Genomic DNA, 22,619 nt, shown 5'->3' with positions numbered 1-22,619 from the left:
ACTTACTCGTCGTTCCCGTTGAGATCATTGGCTGCTTGTAGCGGCGTCGCATCGATGGCGCAAGCGCTCCTTGTCTGAATGATAACTACAAATCTCGATTTCTTTTCGGAAGGACATATCAGCTTTTGTAAACAACGCATTTTATCGTCGGTTTGGCATAACTAATATCTCGCCCCACATACTAACACCGCTAACAGGTTGGGAAAATTTTCCCCTATCTGATGGCAGTACTAGCATGCGTGGGCGAGCTACCAGTTACGCCAAATCGACGATTAAATGCGTTGTTTACAAAAGCTGATACGTTCCTTCGAAAAAGTTATTGAGAAATACTTCTTGGGCTGTGTACCAATTGCCGAGTTAAATTTAACTCGTGGTTAAACGTGACATTCCGCAAGTTATTTTCAATGTTCGAAAATGCCGGAAATTGATCAGTTTTCGAACAGAACTCAGCCACGGTTAACAAAATTTAACTTCTAGTCGGTCTGAAATAACCACGCTCGTATAGCAGAGTTATCGATAGCTCATCTGTCACTTTTAACCACGAGTTAAATTCAACTCACTCATTGCGACACAGCCTTGGAAGTAAAATGAGGGCCATCCATAAATTACGTATATTTTTGACCAATTAACCCTCCTTCCTCCTCGGAGCGTGTTTTGCAATACACCTAATACATGGCCGGTCGCAACTTCTGAAACCCCTCTCCTCCCTCAACTACTACGTAATTTATGAAATTTCCCTAATCATTGGGCAACACTGAAAGACAGCAGCACACATCACTCGAAATGGGTTGGACATTTATGCGAAATTTCGTTATTGATAGTCAATATTTCGCGTTCAGAACATTTTAGCTTGAAATCCCTCCATATAATTCACGGTACATCTTTAATCTATTGATTGAATTAAAAAAAGTAGAAGGGTCTGTGCCTAGGGGCACAAACGGAAGCTTGACGTAGGACCGCTAGTGGACGGAATAAATGTGAAGAGCATTAAGTTCTTTAAATTGATCAAATCAGGCATAACATTTGATAACGGAACAAAAGCATTTGTAAACAAACATTCTAAGGCCCTTTACACGTGAACTAAAGTACGCCCACGCAAACCAATACCACTAACGGAAAGGTGATAGTTGCCCCTATGCGATGATGTTGTTGGTTTGCGTGGGCGTACTTTGGTTCGCGTGTAAAGGGCCTAAGATGGTTTGTTTACAAATGCTTTTGTGCCGTTATCAAATGTTATGCCTGAAATATCTATTATCTCAACTCTTTCCGGTTTTGAATTGTAGGCGATCCAAATTTGTAGTAATCTTTTTCAAAAAGAAAGTTGATTACGAGAATCAACAGGGTGGCCAGTGAATTTTCATTTTGAAAATCCCGGGTTTTTCCCGGTTTTCCCGGTTCAAATCTTAAAAATTCCCGGTTGTTAATATGCAAAAAAAAAAAAAAACAAAATTTACTGATAGGATAAAAAAAATGTGATTTAAGAAGATTCCCAAGATTCTGGAGCTTTGAAATTTGTGTAGAGTCTGAAACTAGAACTTTTCTTCAAAATTTGTGATTAATAACATGCTTCGTGATGCAAGATTTGGAGAAACAATAATTAAAATGTGAAGTTTTGAATTTTTTTCAAGATCACAGATTTAAAAAAAAAAACATCATACTTATGAGTCGTGGAGTCATAATTGTCACGCTCTGAGACTTGGAAGCATTTTAAAGGTAATAACAAATTACATAGCAATCTGTAGAATCTGGCGGACAAACCCTGGAATTTTAAGTAAAATTTAAAATAATTCAAAGTATTGATTAAAAACAAATATTGAGAAGGATTCCCACACAGTTTTCGATGGAGAAGAGCAGATTTCCAGAATTATTCTTACATGAAATCCATAGAAATTGTTAGATGAATTTGGAAGGATTTCTTTGGAGAAGAATGCAAGTTCTAAATTAAACTGTTAGGTAATTTTAGTAGATTTAAAAAAGAATTGTGAAAATAAAAATAAAACATTGCAGAAAATTCCTACGTGGTTCTGATGAGATTTGTATGGGCATCGTGAGGAACATGGCAGATGAATTTTAAGAAGAATTCCAAGAGAATTACGATCGGAATTCAACAAGAAACAGAGTTCTTAAAATGTTCTGGCAATAATTTCAACCCTAGTGCGAATGATTCATCACATAACCCAAACAAACTTGATTCCAAAAAATTTGCTGATAATTAGAAAGAAATTCTTTAAAATACTCCAAGGGGTTTATAAATTTATTTTCGAAAGTTTTTTTTGTTTTGAATAGAGTTAAAAGGAATGTTTGAAAAGATTTTTAAAGGAACCAAAGTCTCCAGATAGGCGGGAACGGGAATTATATGAAGGATTCCAATAAATTCTTAGAAGGGGTTGGAAGAAAATTCCTAAAAGAATTCAACGGTAATTATTACGCGGAGTGTTTTCTGGTTTATTTCAGAACAATTTCAAGATAATTCAGCAGAATTCCAAGTTCATTCTGGAATTCATCATGAGAATTTTGAACAACGAAAAATTAAAACCCGGAAAAGAATAATTCAGTTTCGGTTTTTCCAAATATTTGTTTCCAAACTCCAGCATCTTCAATATTTTCTTTAGAGGACCATGCACTTTACATCTGAAATTGAAACGACAAAAATCAATTTGCAATATTGCTGAGTGGTTAAATTCTAAAAACAATAAGACGGTATACTGAAGAAAATGATGCAATAAATGGAGCAAGACATTCATTTGCTAAAGGATCACTCTGTTTTAATGGTTTGTTCTGAAATTCTGATGTAAAAATTTGTTCCTATGATATTGTTAATTTATTTTCCCGGTTCTCTTGCAGAATTCACGGGTTTTTCCTGGTTACTTTCCAAATTCCCGGATATTTCCCGGATTTCCCGGTTTTCTGGCCACCCTGAATCAATCAAAATCACTTGCACCCCTGCTTCCAAGTTTGTGTGGTCGTTGGGGGCTTGTGGTTCTGAATATGGACAAACAAGCATAGATAAATTCTATTCCAACTCTTTACTGATGTAAGCTTGATGGTCCTGAAAAGGGCCGTTTTATTGAAGAGGACATCCATGGCCACTTACGCTTGGCGTGTTTAGTGTAGGTGACAGCATCACGGACCTCATTTTACACGAACACCTTCAGCACACCTCGTAGATCAGACCGGAGATACGTCAGACACTGCCACGGCGAGCCAGACGACGGATGGTGGTTATCTCGAAGAATTTTCGATGACGATTGGCACCTCCTTTGCCACGATCTACTGCTACTATTGCTGACCACGCCGTCCGAAGCGAAAATGAGCTGATACCAGACAGCAGCGCTGCTTTATATCTTTTTAGGTTGAAGCAGAATGATGTGCAACCAAGTGTTATAAAAGCTACAAATACTCCTCCCATTATGAGTAGTTTGCTATCAAGTAGCGACACTGGCTATTTTCTTTTTGCGTACACGGTGAATGAGAACGACCCAAATCTGAGTTTAGTTCACTCATAATCGCCAAAATAGTAGGAACTCAGCGATGAGTAAATTTGTCTCATAACTTCCTGCGGAAAACCTAAAAAATCTGCCAGAAAATGAGGAAATTGACGAAAATTTTATTCAGTCTCGGAGTAGTACCAATAGAATGAGTGAATCCAATCTTTACTTTTCTCAAATTCGGGAATTTTTCCCTGGAAAATCCTGGAAAAACCTGGGAAAACATGAGGAATATTTACTCATCGATGAGTTCCTGCACTTATTTCTGAGATAACTAAACTCAAATTTGGGTCGTTCTCATTCGCCGTGATAGATATCGGCGCCGGTGGTTAGCGTGATTACCTCTCACCCCAGCAGGCCTGGGTCCAATCTCAGTCGGCGCCAACGGCATGTTCTAAGGCATAACATCTCTGGGAGCTGCCTCCCTGGCGTCGGTAGCATTGGAGCTCAGTACGGAAAATAAATCTCGCGTCACTTTTCAATAGGTCCTATCTACATTGATCGATTCTCTTCATCGACACTCTCTTTCGTAAATAACTCGGCTTCACAAATCTGGATCAACAATAGAAAAGAGCTCATCAGCATTTGTAAACAAACCGTTCCAAAGCCCTTTACTCACAAAGCGAAGGCCACCCACACAAACCAACACCATCATCGGATAGGGGAAACTTCTACCTACAAGATGTTGGTGTTGGTTTGTGTGAGCGGCCTTCGATTTGTGAGGCTTTGGAACGGTTTGTTTACAAATGCTGATGGGCCCTATTCTATTGTTGATCCAGAAATGTTTCCTGCCGTCTTCGTCGAATTAGATGCTAGATTGTTGCTTCTTCCATCGAAAATATCCGGCCGTGGCGATTCAAAGTTGATCAAGGTTGATCAAAACAATTTGTATCCCTGCTTCCAGTTTGATCACATGAGCATTTTGTGTGGTCGGTGGTTCTGAATATGGGCAAACAGGCAGATGAATTCTATTCCTACTCTTTACTATAATAAGCTTGGTGGCCCTGAAAAGAGCCGTTTTGTTTCCAATGTTGGTGATGATTTAACCTCTGAAACCAAACAGAGTGCGTCTCTGTCACTTCAAAAACGTAGATGACATCCATGGCCGCTTACGCTTGGCGTGGTTAGTGTAGGTGACAGCATCACAGATCTCATTTTTCAAGAACACCTACAGCACACCTCGTAAATCAAACCGGAGATACGTCAGACACCGCCACGGCGAGCCAGACGACGGATGGTGGTTATCTCGAAGAATTTGCGTTTGGTTCTGAACATGGCGATGAGTGTGTAAAATATTACGCAATTCCATCCTCTCTATTCGCACGCGCCCGAGGATCGGAGGCGAATGCCACTTTGACTTGTTTCGTCTACTTACTACTCTCTGACGACTGTGCTGGGGAAGCAGCATATGCATGTAGGGAATTGGTGGATTTGTTAGTTAATTCGACGCTTTTGGACAATGCTGAACATTTACCAGTTTTTCAATAGTTTCTTGTTGAAAATCAACATTCAGAAGCATTGTTGTCAATGCGTAGCCATATTTCTGATCGATTGGTGATAAAATTATTGAAATTGGACCAGGGGTAGCTGAGTTATTAACGTTCAAAATCTTTCTTAATTTGTTACATGTTCCATTTTCGGTTTTCACAAAGTGTACCCCCATATAGAAATCAAAGACGTAGTCCTACGTCAAAAATTCTTAATATGATTTTTTTAAGATTTCGTGCGTTTTGTAAACGCACATTCATTATCTTGCATAAAAAAACGGGAACGGGGTGTTTCCGTAGTGATAAAAAGGATTTTCCTACACAGATTACACTTTTCTGTACCAAGCACTAAAATTATCAGACGGTACCTCTATTTATGCTTTTAGATTAGCTATGAACGTCCCTCTTACTTGGAAAATTATGCTAAAGAACGGTTTATACAACCCCAGTTTTTTGTATAATTCTTCAAGTAGGAGGGACTTGCAATGCCTTTCTCTTAGCATAAATAGAGGTACCGTCCATCAGATGTCACTGCTGTTATTTGCAGTGACATGTTTCGGAAACTGCACACAATCTGTTTTCCGTTAATTTATCACAAAGGACACTGCAGTGCAAAATATGTCTGGTACCTCTATACATCCATTTAGATTCATATTCGAAGTCCCTCCTCTTTAGCACATTCTGCACACAAAACAGTTCACCCCTCACAAAATTTCCCGCCAATTTTTATGAATGGGGCGGGGCAGAAACTATCGTTTGCGGAGAATATGTAAAAAAGGAGGGAATTAAAATGTTAAAGTAAATGCGTATACAGAGGTACCAGACATGTTTAGTAGTGTCAGGTACTCTATTTTGTAATCTGTGAAAGGGAAATGACAAATCGAGTGTCATCAAAATACATGTTGAGAGATTGAGGTCGTGAGAGCAAATTTTCTTTCTCAAATTTGAATTTGTTGGCTCTCTGGGGACTGGTATAGTAACGCAGGTAACACTGTATGGGGAAAAATCGTTTTATTTTAGTTGTAGCTTGTTTAACAATAATTTCCGGGAAAAAAGTGAACGGCAAAGTCCCTGACTAATTTCTTTAGATTGTCGTTCACTTTTTTTTAACTGAATGTGCACCGAAAGTGAATTATTCCCACTTCTCTCAATTTCTAAACGGGGATTTTTATCACTTCCTACCAGCGGAACAGCGCCATCTCTGTGGAAAGTGGTCGGATTAATTCAAGTTGAACATTGCATTAGGTCCTAAGTAACACTGACAAGATTCTCTTCGTCGAATTTCTTCTTGAATCCACTCGGCCCAGGTATTTTCAGCACACATATCGATAAAAGAAGTTCTTATCTAGCATCTAATACGACAAACACAACAAGAAATGGTTCTGTGCTCAAGTTATTAAGGTTGTGTTCCATTTGGTGAATGTTTACTTGAATTTGACAGATGGAAAATTTTCAAATAAACCTGCTCTTCCACCAGACTTATTTCTTACAGTCAAGGAATCAATATGCCAGACGCTTTCTCGAAAATCGGCCGATGTACAGCAGAGGGATTTTCGAACATCTTAATTTATTTTCGAAGCGTCAAATCTAAGTGAAAATTTTCCAAATGGTACAAAGCCTTAGTATTTTTTTTTTATTTGTTCGATCGGTTTGTAAAAGATGTACCGAGAACTTATTGGAGGGATTCATGGCTAATTGATATCATCTCGATCAACTACGATATGTTGCATAACATTGATGCAAAATTGTGCACTCCATTTTTGTGTGTGCATTTATTTTTAGCGTTTTGAAGTTGAATCGCTGAGGATCAATCTCATTACCATAGAAAAATTTCAAGAGTACAGATATCAGCTCTCACAAAACTTATAACAAAGAAACTGGAACTTCACGTTTGTTGCAGTCCAGTACACAAGGAGTTTCAATTTCATGAGTGATGTCACAACCATCCAAGATTTGTGTCCTAGAAATCTTGAAGTGATAGGGAATATCAGCCATCATGACGGTCATTGTTGGACGCTATAATGAATCAGCTGAAGAAAGCCTTACTCTCTGATTGTAATTTAGGAACCAAAATTAATAGAATATGTATTCACATTTTTATGAGGTTCAGGACCAAGTTTTAATAAGTAGGAAATCCAAAATATGTACATAGGACCAAAATCATAGGTTACTTTTACTGTATTTGAAACCAATATCTAGAAAAAATGCACGAGAATTTCATTACACAGCTTAACGTAGTCTACGTCAACCCAGCGGTCGTGTCTTGTACACAACCCCACCATTTTTTTTCAAAATGAAACTAATCATAAATCAAACTTTGACAACATCAATCAACTATAATCTCTTCCAGGGTTGAAGACTTCTACTAAAGGGTGATACGGTCAAAATTTGGTCAAGGGAAAACGCGTGTAAATCGGTGAAATCGTTTATTTAAAAAATCAAATTAAATTTCTTTTTCAAGTTCAATTAGTATAAAATTCAGGAAAAATATTCAGTTAGGCTTCCACTTTTCCAAATCCGAATTGCCGGGCCTTACGCTTGACCCCTGCCATCAGATTTTGTACAGCCACCTTGTCCACCTTCTTCGCCGCAGAAAGCCAGTTTGCCTTGAACTGCTGCTCGCCCTTAGCAGTTTTTTTGGTCTTCTTTAGGTTCCGCTTGACAATAGCCCAGTATTTCTCAATTGGGCGGAGCTCTGGCGTGTTGGGAGGGTTCTTGTCCTTGGGAACCACCTGCACGTTGTTGGCGGCGTACCACTCCATGGCCTTTTTACCGTAATGGCAAGATGCCAAATCCGGCCAAAACAGTACGGAACAACCGTGTTTCTTCAGGAAAGGCAGCAGACGTTTATTCAAACACTCTTTCACGTAAATTTCTTGGTTGACAGTCCCGGAAGCTATGAAAATGCTGCTTTTCAAGCCACAGGTACAGATGGCTTGCCAAACCAGATATTTCTTTGCGAACTTTGACAGTTTCATGTGCTTGAAAACATCTGCTACCTTTCCCCTTCCTTTTGCCGTATAAAACTCCTGTCCCGGAAGCTGCTTGTAGTCGGCTTTGACGTAGGTTTCGTCGTCCATTACCACGCAGTCAAACTTCGTCAGCATCGTCGTGTACAGCCTCCGGGATCGCGCTTTGGCCGTCGTATTTTGTTTATCATCGCGATTTGGAGTCACTACCTTCTTGTAAGTCGATAGTCCGCCTCGTTTTTTGGCTCGATGCACGGTTGTAGACGATACACCCAGCTTATTTGCGGCATCTCGGAGAGAGAGGTTAGGGTTTCGCTTGAAACTACCGGCAACTCTCTTTGTCGTCTCAGCGGCTTCCGGTTTTCGATTTCCCCCCGATCCAGACTTCCAGGCTGTCGACAAACGTTCCCCAAACACTTTAAATACATTTGTAACGGTTGATTTGGCAACTTTTAGCGATTTTGCCAACTTTGCGTGCGAGTAGCTCGGATTTTCGCGATGCGCGAGCAAAATTTTGATACGCTGCTCTTCTTGCTTGGACGGCATTTTGACAACTGAAGAGTGAATTCCAAAATCAAAATAGGAGCAATATTCTACACACACACACCTTCAAAATGAGGGGTGTTCAGGTTTTTTTTTTTTTTTTTTTTAAATGCAAAATTGAAAGAAATACGTCAAGTTGATATTGACCAAATTTTGACCGTATCACCCTTTATATCATCATTATTATGCCAGATTGTTCACAGTCCGCATCGTGCTCTCTTGCCGTGCGGATCTATTTGCTTTTTGCTGAAGGAAGTGTTACTACTACCTAAAGCTACAACAAATTTAAACAGCACTTTTCAGTGCTCAACCTGTAAAAAATTTTCTACCTTGTTCAACTCTTATTCCTCTTCGATCCTTGTTTGGACCCTACCCGAGGTAATCCTTCTTGGATATCGATTTGGAAAATTCCTCTTCGATCCTTCAGATTCTTATAGTAATCTGCTTGGAAGTCGATTTGGATAAAAATTTACTGCCGCCATGGCGCCTAAACGCAAAAGAAAGGGGCAAACTCTTGACCCCCCTTCTGATGAAATTAATTTGAGTAATCAATTTGATTTGCTCACGGATGATGAGAATGATCCATCATCCAAGAAAAATTCTAGTAAACTTTCCCGGCTTAATGCCAAGAAGGAAAAGATTCCCCCTATTGTGATAACCACTACCGATTTCCATGCTCTTCGCATGGAACTTTTGAATTTCGTGAAAGTTAAGTTTTCACTACAAATTGGACGTCGGGGTGAATGCCGTGTATTGGCTGAAACCTTGGACGGATTTAAATGTCTTCTCAAGTATCTTACTGAGAAGAAGCACAATTTTTTTACTTACGACACCAAAACTGAACGTGTGTTCAAGGTTGTCATGAAAGGACTGCCCAGTGGTGAATCCCTGGATCAGATCAAAGATGAACTGGCAAAATTACTTGGAGTTGTGCCACTCCAAGTAATCAAAATGAAAATGAAATCCCGTCCTGGCGATTCGCGCAACGGGATTTCTAATGATTTTTATTTAGTTCACTTCAAGTCTAGTGAACTAAACAACCTTAAGGCCTTAGAAAAAGCTAGCCTTATGCTCCATGTCCGAGTGAAGTGGGAACACTTCAGGAAGACTGGAGGAAATTTCCAAAACCTCACCCAGTGCCGTAAGTGCCAGGGATGGGGTCATGGAACTAAAAATTGCTACATGCCAGCTAAATGCATGAATTGTGGTGATTCCTCTCACGCAAAGGACGACTGTCCTGTGAAGGAAGATCCTAAGAAATTTAAATGTTCAAATTGTGGTGAAAACCACAAATCCAATTTTTGGGAATGTAAGACTCGCAAAGCGATCCTACAATCTCGTTCTAGCCGTCAGGTAGGAAACACTCCACGTTTCCGACCAGGTACAAATTCCTCTGCTGTTAACAACGGTCAGCGAGGAACAAATTCTACATTCGTACCCGTAGGTACAAATATCTCCCCTGCTTCAAATGTTTCATCTGTACCTACTCCCCTCGCTGCTAACAATGTTCAGCGAGTTAATGGAGCTACCTATGCTGCTATTGCAGCGGGTAGAAATCAAAATACTAACCAACGTTCTAACGGAAATTTTGACAATTTTGACTTAGGAAGCATTACTGCCCCCAAAATGGAATTTTTACAGAATTCATTAATTGACATGATTTCTGATATGCTTAAATCTAACTCCATGTTTGATGCTATTCAAACTGGAGTAAAATTTGCAAATAATATTGTCATGACTTTAAAATTCAGTAATGGATTTTAAAGCATTAAATATTGTAAATTGGAATGCTCGATCTCTTAAAGATAATGAAGACGAGCTATTTAATTTTTTAAGAGTTCATAACGTGCATATTGCCGTTATAACTGAAACGTTCCTTAAACCTGACCATAAGGTTAAGAAGGACGCAAATTACTTGATTTATAGAAATGATCGTCTTGATGGACCCTGTGGTGGCGTTGCCATCATTATTCATAGACGAATCAAACATAAAATTCTTTCTTCATTTGAAACCAAAGTTTTTGAAACTTTGGGGGTTTCTGTTGAAACAAAATTTGGACAACTTACGTTTATAGCTGCCTATTTGCCATTCCAATGCGTAGGCCAGCAAAAGAATTTTCTCAAGGGTGACCTTCAGAAACTTACCCGTCATAGGTCTAAATTCTTCATTATTGGTGATTTTAATGCAAAACACCGCTCATGGAATAATGCTCAAAGCAATTCCAATGGTAATATTCTGTTTGATGATTGTTCTGCAGGTTATTACACTATTCAATATCCAAACAGCCCAACATGCTTTTCTTCTGCAAGAAATCCCTCCACTATTGATTTGGTCTTAACTGATTCATGTCAACTTTGTAGCCAACTGGTTACCCATGCTGACTTCGGTTCTGATCACCTTCCAGTAACTTTTGAAATATCCCAAGAAATAATTTGTAATCCCAACAGCTCTACTTTCAATTACCATAGAGCTGATTGGGAGCAGTATCGAACATTTATGGAATATAACTTCGATCCAAACATTCCTTTGCAAACCAAAGATGAAATTAATTATGCTCTTGAATCTCTGACTACTTCTATAGTTGCAGCAAGAGCTGCCTCAGTACCAAAATGCGAGGTTAAATTCGATTCAATTATAATAGACGATGATCTTCAGCTCTTGATCCGTCTTAAAAATGTCCGTAGGAGACAATATCAAAGAACACGCGATCCTGCCATGAAAGTTATCTGGCGGGATTTGCAAAAACAAATTAAAAAGCGATTCTCTGCCCTGAGGAACAAAACTTTTGAAAATAATATTTCTAAATTAGACCCGAGTTCCAAACCCTTTTGGAAACTCACAAAAATTTTGAAAAAACCTCAAAAGCCAATTCCAGCGCTTAAAGAAGGTGGTAAAATTTTGATCACAAATTTGGAAAAAGCTCAGAAACTTGCTAAGCAATTCGAGAGTTCCCATAATTTCAGTTTGGGTCTTACTAGTCCTATTGAGAATCAGGTTGCTCGGGATTTTCTGAATATTTTCTCTCGGGAAAATATTTTTGATGATTCCTGGGGGACTGATTTGGACGAAGTAAGGTCTATAACTAAAAAATTTCAAAATATGAAAGCTCCAGGTGATGATGGAATTTTCTATATCCTCATCAAAAAACTCCCAGAGAGTACCTTGTCTTTCTTGGTAAAATTATTTAACAGATGTTTCCATTTGGCTTACTTTCCTGATAAATGGAAAAATGCAAAAGTTGTTCCAATTTTAAAGCCGGATAAAAATCCAGCTGAAGCTTCTAGCTACCGTCCAATAAGTTTGCTTTCTTCAATAAGTAAACTTTTTGAAAAGATAATTTTGAATAGAATGATGCTTCACATCAATACGAACTCAATTTTTGCAGATGAGCAGTTTGGATTTCGCCATGGGCATTCAACTACGCATCAACTCTTAAGAGTTACCAATTTAATTCGTTCAAACAAATCTGAAGGCCACTCAACTGGAGTTGCTCTTCTAGACATAGAAAAAGCATTCGACAGTGTTTGGCATGAAGGTTTGATTTCTAAATTGAAAAAGTTTAATTTTCCACTTTATATTATGAAATTAGTTCAAAATTATTTAACTGACAGAACTCTTCAAGTAAATTATCAAAATTCCAAATCTAATCGACTACCTGTTAGGGCAGGAGTTCCTCAGGGTAGCATTCTTGGGCCTATATTGTATAACATTTTCACTTCGGACCTCCCTGATTTGCCTCAGGGTTGCCACAAATCTTTGTTCGCTGATGACACAGGCATTTCCGCTAAAGGAAGAAGTCTTCGTGTTATTTGCAGCAGACTGCAAAAAAGTTTAGTTATTTTCTCTTCTTATTTACAAAAATGGAAGATTTCTCCCAACGCTTCCAAAACTCAACTTATAATATTTCCACATAAGCCTAGAGCTTCGTTTTTGAAACCTAGTAGTAGTCACATAGTCACTATGAACGGAGTTCCAATTTCCTGGTCAAACCAAGTGAAATATCTTGGATTAATACTTGACCAAAAATTAACTTTTAAAGATCACATTGAGGGCATTCAAGCCAAATGTAACAAATATATAAAATGTTTGTATCCTCTTATAAACAGGAAATCCAAACTTTGCCTGACGAATAAACTTCTAATATTTAAACAAGTTTTTAGACCGGCCATGCTTTACGCTGTGCCAATATGGTCTAGTTGCTGCACTACCAGGAAAAAAGCACTTCAAAGGATTCAGAACAAAATTCTGAAAATGATTTTGAAGTTGCCTCCCTGGTACAGTACAACCGAAGTACATAGAATTTCGAATGTTGAGACTTTAGCACAAATGTCCAACAAAATAATTAATAATTTCAGGCAAAAATCGTTGCAATCCTCAATTGCAACGATTAATTCCCTTTATACTTAGATAAGATTTAGTTTTAGTTTTTAGTTTTAAGATATCAATTGTTATACTGACATGCAGGTTAAAAAACCTGTTTAAAATACTGAATTGCCAAGACATGAACAATGTAAAAACACTTAGATATATATCATAACAATTAAGGCTGGTACGTTACTGCAGTAACTGGAGCACCTAGGTTAAAATGAAATGTAATTTATTTTGAATTTGGAACAAATAAAGAGTTAAAAAAAAAAAAAAAAAAAAAAAATGCCAGATTGTTTAAATTCCAGAAAAAGGTTGTTCAAAAAACTTGTGGTCGTTTGGTTGAGGGTTGAGCGCAAAATATGAAAATATCATAATTTCTACTAGCTGAAGCATTTACTTACGTTACAAAACAAATTACATAAAAAATAATAAAAATCATTCGCTTAAAGTTCAACCACCCTTCAAACCTACAATCTCCAGAGCTAAGTGGAAAAAATGATTCACCCAAGAGTTTTCCTCAGTATCTCACATCTTTCGAAGTATTCCAACAGGTAGAAACACTCACACTTGATGTGTATCGTACAGAGGTACTCGGAGCATCAGAGCGGAAAAGATCCGCAAAATTATGACAGCTTTCACAGGGAAATAAAAACCCGACTTTCAAACATGGAAAACCACTTCAACTTCTTGAATGCCCTTTTCTGAGGAAGAAGTTTCCTTTCGCGCATAAACAACACGTCAAAACTTATGATCACCTTGTGCTCTGGGAAGTGTATGCAGCATAGGTATGATGTGGATGCTTTCTAATGTGCATATATTTTACAGAACTTGTTCCTTGGCGAGATGGCCGCGCTCACTGCTGCTGGGAGATTCAGGACTTTTGATTTTCTTTCCAACCAACCAATCAAAAAGTGATAAATTCTAAACCACAATTCATCGACACAGAAGGCAGATTTATTGCCCGAGGAATAAAGTTATAATGCTGCTGGAAGCGAAGCTCGTGGTAGGACGCGTGTGGCTTCCGTTTGGATAAATCGACGTGTAAACCTCGGAAACATTGCCGCTAAAACCACATCCAACAGCATCCGATTCGGGGAGCATGGTAGGCATGAACGCTGGAGGAAAGGACTCCACGGTAATGGAATTGGATTATTACCGAAAAGACGGTGGCTATATGGGAGGTACACATATTGCGTTAATGGCTACTCGTTGCATGGTGGTTTTGTGCGGAATGCATGATTTTTGGCAATTAATTTTCCTTGAGAGATGCGGTTAATTTTGCGGCCCTAATACGGCTTGTAATGGTGAGTAAAAGCGCAATTTTCAAACTGAATACATTATACGCTTGTTACTCAATTTAATTTTATCACCGTGCACAACAGTCTGCATGTACGACACAATCCACTCGAACCAACTTGAACCTACTAAACTGAGCCACTTGATAATCTCAAATCGTTGACCGATTGCATGATTGCATTACCCCAAGCAAACTATCCAGGGAAACACATTTAGCGAGCTGCTTGTATCGGTTATCGCTTACACACAAGAGTGCACCTAAATGTCCCATGATAGCGATTAACAGCAGGGCCGTTTTTACCACTGGTGGGGGCTCTGGCATTTCCGAACGCGGGGCCATTAAGTCTTGTTAGCAATTTTTTCTTGAGTTTAGATGAACTACCCTGTGACCAGGAAAAAATCCGTTAATCGAAATAATCTGAATTTAATTTAGTATAATATAAACTTTCAAATAGAAGTTTTATGATTCAAAAATTCAGGTGGAACTATTCCAAAGTGTTTTTCCGGTTCTTACTAACAGCAAATACTGAGTACATTTAGGTATATAGGCTCGAGTAATAACAAGCGAATTTAATATCCTTTTAATCTGCCAAATGCCTACATAAAGTTGAAATCATTAAAATCGTTTGAATTTGAGAAAATGGAAGATCAAACATTAAAATTAAACGAACGGGTTTAAAAAAAACCAAATGATCAGATAGGGGAAATGACGGCTTCGGCATGCCAGACTATTTTCGGCAACCCAAATTGAAACACTATTTTCACTGGATTTTCTTACGAAAACACTTCGCTGAATGCATGCAAACGATTCTTTATGCTTTCAGCTTCAATTTGACTATATTTTTACCACTGAGAAAAAGCAATCTAGCAAGGTTTTCTTGAAATGAAACACACGCACTACAAATTGTAGCTGATTTCGAGTTGCCGATAATAGAACAGCAGATTTACATGCAGTTCAAATGGAACGGTTGCCGAAGAAAAACTGGTTGCCGACAATACTCGCTCTCACTAGAGAAGATTGGAGCTTTGTAAAAGCGTTTCAAAACAGTTTTTGACAATTCTTTCGACTGAAATTGTTAGAGCAGCTGGCAGCAAAAGATTGTAAACAAATCAATACTGCATATGTGTGCGTTCCTTAGAGAAAAAGGCTATAGAAAGAAGGTCGCTGCTTAGGTTGCCGAGAATACGTAAATTCCCCTAAATATTTTCGTAATCTTGGGCAAACAAAAAATCAAATTTAAGAGAAATGTTGGCAGATTTGTCTCTCACTACTGGGACTTGATTTTTGTGCGTTTCTTGACTTGAAAAAAATATATTAATTACTTAGAAAATCAAAATTTTAAGATTTCGATATCTTTTAACTAAATTAATTATTTAGAAAGCCAACATCACTTTTCAAGATTAAAACTATTGAACAAAGTGATCCACGCTATGGTCTAAAAAATAAATAAATAATGAAATTATACAGGTTTTGTCAGCCAGATACAGATTTAAAACATTTTTTTACGGTGAAAATACAGACTGAATTTAGAATTTGTGATTTCCTTCTCGCAGAATTTGGAATAGAGGTCCTGGCACTGAAAAGGTTGTTGGTACCCTTATTTATGTACCGTACAACGAGGTTTCTTTTAAAATGCGGGTAACTTTGATAGTAGGATAAATGAGTGTAATGTCGGCCTAAATGCCCCTAATACATAAATTCAGCAATCGACTAAATTTTCAAAATCGACCAAAAATATCCATTAGTATCGTCCCAATCTAGATAAAATTGATAAATAGCAGATTTTTAGCGATTGTACCAATCTTTGATCCACAGGCCAACATTAGAGCCATTTCCCCTATTATGTAAAGATTATATTTACTCGCTGCGTTTTTTCGAAATTAGAAACATTGGTTCCATATTGTAACTTCGCGTATTGGCGTATTAGCATATTGTAGCGTTGATATCGTATGTAGTTTTTATATAGCATGTGTTACATGTTTTATAAACATATTAAAAAACAATTTTCGTGTTTTTCGCCTGTTAGAAAAACATTCATACCATCAGAGTCGAGTTTCGAACGCCTTTGGATACGGTTGTGCTTTAAGTTTGTTCTCTGTTTTGTGCGTGCATTCGCTTTCATAGTTTTCGGCAGCATTTACCGGATTAGCACTGGCACTGGCACTGCCTCCCGGACGGTTATACGTGTGTGAGTGGTGGTTTTCTCGCTTTCCGAGAAGTTTTAGAATCGAGAAAGAAAACATGATTAATCATGTTTGCAAGTAACAGAAGATTTGACGCTATCTGCGATGTTTGATTTTTTCTCCCGGTCCATCGCGAGTGATAATTTAAATTTAAGTTTATTTACACGGTGATGATGTTGGTTCAATCGCAACTATTTTTGAAAAAAAAAATTAGGTGTTTTCGAACGAAAGTGTACGAAAAGTGCTTCTGAACGTGTTTCGCAGTTGGGTGCGGTGAAATTCGTGCATTCCCGGTTGATTGTGGAAATCCGTATCATAAAATTGCCCACCGATTCCTTTTTTTTTGCTGTTCGACGACGACGGGTGTGCTTTCGCGAGAGTGCCGTTTATTGGATCCGTTTCTTTGCACGGGTGTGTTTTTTTGGTAGCTAGCGTAAGTGTGCCTGCGATTTGCATTGAGTGTCGGAGATTGTGAGTAAGCTGAAGGATGTCTCGCTGGATACGCCCAAGACTGGACGAGCGGTAGCTGGTGGCCGTGAACGGTTCCGGGGGAAAGCACTAGATGCTACTCTCCTTCCAGATGACCATGGCAATACAGATAGTGGACATGAAGAACCAGTGGAGGTGCCGGGCAAAGGTGTTTATCTTAGACAAATGGTAAGTTACAAATTCGCTGTTGTCGTTATCGTAGGCGCCGTCGTAGTCGCTGTCGTAATCGCCGTCGTAGTCTATCAACCGCTGAAAATATGAATTATCGCGTATTTCTGTTGTTCATTACATGCCAAGTGAAATTCGAGAACGTAATTTCATTCGGTCATAGCTTGTTATGATTGCCTGAACCATGCGTAAAGAGAAAATCGAAACATTGAACGTCGCGTGAAAGTGGATCTTAATGAAGGCCTAAGTACTCTTTCGTAGCTTTTAGTTTTAGGATTTCAAAGATCGTCGGTTGCAGTGGCTTGCTTACTGAGCAGAAAAACGCGGTTCCAAGTCCTTTCGTATTAAAAATGTATGGTAACATCGCTTGTTTATCGTGTATTTTGTAAAACTTTTCGTTGTCGTCGGTGCCGGGTTTGAATAGTTATGAAAACTTGAATAACGCTTTAATGTGATATGAGGGGCTCGGTGGCCTTAGGGCAACCGGTTTTGCTTACTAAGCAGAACATCATGAGTCTAATCTCAAGCCCATCCACATTCAAGATTCGTCAATCGTTTTATTTGTTAACATGACTACAACAGCATAACATAACAGCAACTCGGTGATTAAAAAGGAGCTCGTCTGCCTAGTGTCAAACGTTTTTGCTTACTGAGCAGAAGATCGTGGGTTTAATCCCAATCTCCTTCGCGTTATATGATCGTTAGGACATCAATTCAGTTTATCGTTTACCAAAACAAACCCTGCTGCAAACCCAACCCTATTACCCAATGTCATAGTGATTCCTCGTGGAAGTACAGAGGTGTTCTCGGCTTCCATCAAAGCGAGTGTCACGTCAACACATTCCTACCCATTTCTTTCTTGATCTGTGTTCGGGCGCGGCCGGCGCTGGTATTGCCTAGTTTGAGATCACCAGTTTTTACACATTGAGGATGATTGCTAGTCCCAAGCATCGTCTAGTGGTTCTCTGTGTAATTACAGCTGGTCTGGCAATAACAGAGTAGCAACCGTGGGCGGTCAATCATACTCATACTCATACTCAGAAAAACATTCATACCATCACTTATGAAATGTATCTCCGATATAGCCATCACGAATTCAATGTTGTATTTTTATTGCTTATGGTGTTTTCTGATTATTTATTCATTCAAAGTTTCATATTTAAAGAACTAAATTGTATGAGTTTCACCCAATTTTTTCTACATTTATCGAGCATTATCAAAGTAACCCAAATCAAAAAACTGAAGTTTGGTTGCAAAACTAAAAAAAATAGTGCTAATGCTTAAATTTCCGTTAAACATATTATTAACGAATTGACTCTTGGATCCTCAGTACTTGTTTTAAAAATATAAAATTTGAAAAACATGCATTGCAGTAAAAATTATTCAGCGGCGCCGATGGTGTATTGGTAAGCGTGATTACCTCTCCCCCTAGCAGGCCTGGGTTCAATCCCAGTCGGCGCCGCCGGGATGTTCTGAGGCATAACATCTCTGATCACGCCTTCCTTCGGAAGGGAAGTAAAGCCGTTGGTCCCCGGTTCATGAGTTGACGGGTCGATAGGTAGAGTCAAGGTGTGGGAGTTGCCTCGCTGACGTCGATAGCATTGGTGCTCAGCACGAAAAACAAGATCGACGGAAAAAAAACCAAAGGAAAAATATAAAATAAAAACTATTTAGAATATTCTTTAAAAAAAAAACTATCAATGTTACTCCATTTTACGGTACTTAGAATAAAATCCAATGTCCCTCCTTTTTTGCATACTCAGCTCAAAAAATGCTTTCGAAGCCCCGTCCCATTCATACAAACGGCGGAGATCCTGTTAAAAGCAGGGTTAAGAAAATATTTTTTGTGGAGAGATAGCAAAAAAGAAGGGACTTTGGATGTGAATCTTAATGCATGTGTGAATCAGACATGTTTTGAAGTTTTAGGTACTCTATTTTGAAGTCTCTGCAAGGGATTTCTAGGATTATTGACTGCACTGTCCTTTGTAAACAAGTAACGGAAAGCAGATTATGCGTAATTTCCGACAGATGTTGCCACAAGCAATAGTAGGTACATCTTATTGATGCTGTGAAACGAACTTTTGGTCCAAGTTTCATTGAAAACCCTATTCAGATGTATATAATACAGTTTCTGTGCCTTCGAAGCAGTATTACCAGGGGGTGGAAACTAACGATTTTAAATTGATTCACTGCTTGAGTAGCCTATTGGTCCCAAGTACTTCTATGGCGTACCCCATTCTAGTTGAAATTCTATTATTACACTATGTTTGTTTTGATTCGCTGTGGATTTTGTGGATTCATGCAGAACATGCAGGGGTGAGTGAAATAGCTTGGGACTGCTTGGGATCGTTGTTCTGGTACTGAGTGAGCCAAAAATAATAATGATTTTCTTCGGGACCCAGTGGTCTTAGAGTTACCTCTATGGTATTACAGTGCTCGAATCAGTAGGTGTCAAAAGAGGGTGAACATGACAATCATCGAAAAGGTTTTTATTTTTCGTTGGTCAGGGTACAAAAAAAATATTAAAATGAATTTGAAAATCAAGACCGGAAAAACGGAACTTAAGTGGAGGTTGAAGGAATAAGGCTTCTCTGTACGAAAAAATCTCTATTCGATCTTTCCCGTTTAGATCGCAAAACATATCAGTTGAGCTTTTAAAGGAAGATTTATTTTGTGAATCAGAAGCTATGTTATCGAAAGTGAAATTGAAGCCAAGTATTTAAAAATACGAATATATAAAAAAAAAAGTTTGCGTGAGGTAATTTGGTGGAAATTCGCGGATATTGCGTGTCGGTGCTAACATAATTTCATTCAAAGTCGGCACCCGTAATCACGAAATTTGTTGGGAGATCTCGAGGAGATCTTCATACGAGGGCTAGCGAGAACTAACCTCGAATGGCACTCGGAGCCAAGTCCGTTGGTTAGCGAAGTGCTACGGATCAGACTGAGGGCCATCCACTGGTGGTATCCTTCGTCTCACGGTTGCGTACCGTTATGGAAACAATCGTGAGCGTGGTCATCGAAACGAAGTTCGGCCTCGTGAGCGCCACCCGTCATCACGTGGCTGTCAGAAGTCGCGAGTGTTCTGTTAAGGAAAGTCCACCACAGCAAGTCATCGCATAGGCTCACGTTTAGAGGAATAAATGTTCAATACCAGTCTAGATCAACACTTTCAAGCTCCTCTCCGTGGTCACCGGTGGTTTCGCAAGGTGGAAAACCGTATAGGATTCTCGGGCAAACACTTCGTAGCGTGGCAAAGGATCGCCAATCTACGTCATCGCTCGTTGGATTATGCTACCGGCGATTCAACGGTGTGACGGAGAGTCTGTCCTGGGTAAATCCGACATCGTATCGGTGCTCATCGTTCGTTGGATGACGATCCCGACAACTCAACGGTCGGACGGAAGGTAACCCACCTAACCAAAGCAAGCTGTACGTACCGGACTTCTCATACACGACACATACCACCAACAATAAGGGCAGATTAGGTCGACTCACGTACAGAGCGAAAGTATACATACATAACGTGACGTCTAAAGGAAGGAAGTTGGAGAGCATGAGGAGTCAGGTCATTCCTGTAGACCAGCGAAGATCGCTCCGGGAGCCCAGATGATTCTCTCTGACTCCATTTTTTTCCCCGTCAATTTTGTTTTACATACTGAGTACCAATGCTACCGACAGCTCTCACACCTGGACCCTACCTATTGACCCATCAACTCATGGACCGCGGACCAACGACCAGAGATTTTATGTCTCAGAAAATCCCAGGCCTTTTGGGGTGAGAGGCAATCACGCTTACCACTACACCACCGGCGCCGCTAACTCTCTGACTACTTAGCAGTGCGCAAAACAGTCAGGTTCAAGGAGTCATTTTCATATGAATATGAACTGCCATCTGTCTGAAGAGTCTGAATGATTGAGAAGTATATGGGTCACTGACAGCTGAGCACTTAGTCAGTAGCTCAGTCAGCACGTTTATTCTTCCGTGATGGTACCCAATCCTTGTTTTGAATGACTAAGCGTACATTTTCTATGGAAAAAATCCTCAATCACATGCTGTGTGAGCAAAGGCAAGCGGTGAGAGTTGTCTGTTCGTGAGTGACTGAATGTTTTTGTTGGCTCTTTCATTGCCTCGTTCTTTACCATTTGGTATAAACGGTATGGACAGAGCAATGGATTGAACAGTGCATTGCTTTCACACTCAGCCTAAGCAGTCTAACATTTTACGCTCTGCTCCTTAGACAGGAACCCAAGTAACTACGAAACCCGCTAACAGCCCGATGAGGGCCCTTTTTGCAATATAATGTTAATATAGGGCCTCCAAGTTTTATATCAGCCGTATGTCTGCTTTAAATTGTAAAAAGGGCCTTTATCGGGTTTGTTGTTACTTGGGAATAAGCCTCTAAAATTTTCAAAGTGAATATCAAATCAATTAGTTTTTTCATTAATTTTTAAAATTTGCTTTTTTATCGGTTTTATTGATAAGGTTTTTGATACATGAAATTTAATCTAGTAATTATTTCAGAGGAATTTGAGCAATCAATTATTTAGGATTGGAAGGAATAGATTAAGGACTATTAAATTTTGGGACTAGGGCATGTATTTGGTTTTTGGGAGCAAAAGATTCAGTTGGGTTGGGACAAATTGCTAGCTTATAGCAGAAGCTTGACTAAATGGCTAATCGCTTTGTTTTTGTCATCCAGACTTTTATGTTGGTCAAATGTTATCTACAAAGGCCAAAATTGATTTGTTTTATTGATGCAAATATCTTGAATACACAAAAAATTAAGACTAGAATATGTTTCTTGAACTCCTGGAGTAAAGTGTTTATAACATTAACCATTTGTTTTATTTAAATAGTGCTGTTAAGTAAAGTGACATCAATAGAAGCAAAAACACGTTTTTAAAAATATCCACAGGCATTTTGAACATACTTTTATGTGGATAGACGAGGGTTTCACACGATCTTTAGCAATACATACCAAGAAAATTGTAATGATAACAAAGTGTGCATTTACAAATTTCAAGATATTTTAATCAAATGTATGTGTTGGCCCAATGTAACCCCACATAAGGTTTTACATTTATCTAGTTATCAATTATTTCCATGACAGTCGTAAATATATTTTTGATGAATATATAATTACATGCTTTAAATTGTTTTCCTTCCTAAAATGTGAATGTTGTAAGGTAGGGAATGAAACGAAATTTTTTAGTGTAAATATATTGACTTCACGAAGAGAAACAGTTACTTAAATGAAAGATGTCTGAAATTATACAATCGCCCAAATCTCAGTAATAGAGATGAACTAGCCTTTGGTTAAAAATCTCTATAATGAAGACTTAAAAAAAAAATCGCAGTAGTTTGTCATTATAATTGTGTGAAACTATGTAGTACTACGAGACACTAGTATGTCTAAAAGCTCTGCAAATATCATGCAAACTGATTAAGAGCTACAAACGTTTTAGTGACAGAATTATTTTAGCTGAACTCTATTACTCTGACACGCACTGTAAATCGGGCCTAAACATACTCATTGTAACTAAAATACTACTTTTCGAAATTATGAAACTATGAGACATTATAATACTAATTTTTATATGTAAGATAAAAGAAGAGAAGGTA

General features: G+C 38.6%; 1 protein-coding gene across 1 annotated transcript in view; it reads right to left on the bottom strand.

Annotated features, from left to right (window-relative positions):
- dve (SATB1_N and homeodomain domain-containing protein dve) overlaps positions 1 to 22,619 on the bottom strand; it is an 897,131-nt gene that overhangs the window by 849,805 nt on the left and 24,707 nt on the right. The gene's annotated exons all lie outside the window — the stretch shown is intronic.

This window comes from Ochlerotatus camptorhynchus, unplaced genomic scaffold (assembly GCF_037179485.1).
Source record: "Ochlerotatus camptorhynchus isolate MF236.1 unplaced genomic scaffold, CSIRO-AGI_Acam_v1.1 ptg000178l, whole genome shotgun sequence".
Lineage (NCBI taxonomy): Eukaryota > Metazoa > Arthropoda > Insecta > Diptera > Culicidae > Ochlerotatus > Ochlerotatus camptorhynchus.
The sequence above is the reverse complement of the archived record's forward strand: the minus strand, read 5'-3'. Positions and strand labels throughout refer to the sequence as shown.